This window comes from Felis catus, chromosome B3 (assembly GCF_018350175.1).
Source record: "Felis catus isolate Fca126 chromosome B3, F.catus_Fca126_mat1.0, whole genome shotgun sequence".
Lineage (NCBI taxonomy): Eukaryota > Metazoa > Chordata > Mammalia > Carnivora > Felidae > Felis > Felis catus.
In genome coordinates, this window is record NC_058373.1 from 80,568,270 (window position 1) to 80,570,032 (window position 1,763).

Below are 1,763 nucleotides of genomic sequence, written 5' to 3' on the forward strand. Positions count from 1 at the left end.
TCTGATTAAACTGTGTCAAGTCTCATTACCAGCTCTTCAACATTAATTACTACCAACACATCCAGGCTTAACTCTTTTTGGGTTTTATACTTAAAGGCACAGCCTGACCCCCTAATGATGTTCCTAATTTTTATTCTGGGCTTCACTTACAACATAATTGGCTTAGGTAACTTCCTGTGAGTGAAAAGGTAATGCATCCTAGTTAAATGAGGATTGAAGAGCCAGTCGAACGAAATACCTCAGTTTTCATTCAGTCCTGTTACCAGTTCTGTAATGCACTTGGAGGCCACATAATTTTGACCTCCCCCAACTTAATTATCTTAACTTACCCATCTGTAAAATTATAATCATCACTCTGACAGACTTATAGTTAGTCAGGGCTTCTAAGAATCTCAGAGACATCAGGGTGATGGACCCTTGCTCTAATTCTGCAGCTCTAAGGCCAGAAAGGTCTCAGACCGGACTGAGCTAGCCTAGGGAGAATAAATGTGTCAAAGAGGGTGTGGTGCTCCCTTAAGCAGCACATATACTAAAACTGGAATAATTCAGAGATTAGCACAGCCCCTATGCAAGGATGACATGCAAATTTGCAAAAATGTTCCATATTTTTAAAACTAGAAAGAAAAAAGAAGATGGTATGTTGATGCTTATTTTATACCAGTCTCTATGGCCAATTTTTGTAACACTGAGATTGATGATCTGATCATAAAGATCCAGCTGGGTTTGGGTGGGTGAGGGTATTGGTTCTGCCTATTCCCCCCAGTGACACTTCCTACACGTCCCAATGTGCACCTCAGTCATTCAGCCTTAATTATGGGCAATGATAGTGAAGCCCTCTCTGGAAGAGCCAGAGGCTTACACAGTATGTCTATGATGGAGAACAGTGTTGATCTTTTCACTGTGTACCACTTTCTTCTATCTGCATTAGTTAGATAAAGACACCTTGACTTATTTCCTAGGGAGTATCTTTGTCTGGTCTCCATATCAGTCAGCACCTACTGTTGATACTTGTCAAATAGTGGTAACATAGAGTCAAATATGCTTTGTAAATATTTAAAATATTTCACAAATATAAGTGATTTCTGCCACCCTCTACAAAGCTGAATTTTATCTTTAATTTCTTCCCTATAATGAATAGATACAATATGGTATGTGCAATAGGCTCAAATTCAGACTTTCCGGTTGCTTATAGGTTTTGTATCTTTAGAGAAGTCACACTCTCTCAGCACCCAAGTATCTTCATCTGAAAAGTGGAAATTGAATAATAGTATTATCTATCTCATAAGGTTGTCCTGAAGGCAAAATATATATGGGAAATAGGTAGTGCTGTGTTAGTCCCTTTAAGGTGCTAATATTTGATATTTGTTAATGTTTACTTATTTTTAAGAGACAGAGACAGAGTGTGACTGGGGGAGGGGCAGAGAGAGGGAGACACAGAATCTGAAGTGGGTTCTAGGCTCCCAGCGATCAGCACAGAGCCTGATGCAGGGTTCAAACCCACGAACCACGAGATCATGACCTGAGCCAAAGTTGGACATTTAATCGACTGAGCCACCCAGGTGCCCCTGAAGGTGCTAATATTTGAACGTGAAATCAGTAACCCAAAGTTTGAGAGAAGTAAATGAATTTAAAAGCTCTGTATCTGTCAGAATATTTTATGCTGAAAATAACACAGAATTGAATTCAAACTGGCTTAAATAATAATGGGAATTCATTGGCACCTGTAACAAAAAGTCCAGAGGAAAAGTAAGCCTCAGGCATTG

General features: G+C 39.4%; 1 non-coding gene across 1 annotated transcript; it reads left to right on the plus strand.

Annotated features, from left to right (window-relative positions):
- Positions 1-505: 505 nt before the first annotated feature.
- LOC111561065 lies at positions 506-610 on the plus strand. The gene has a single exon (XR_002743433.2). It is a non-coding gene; the product is annotated as a U6 spliceosomal RNA (small nuclear RNA).
- Positions 611-1,763: the final 1,153 nt, after the last annotated feature.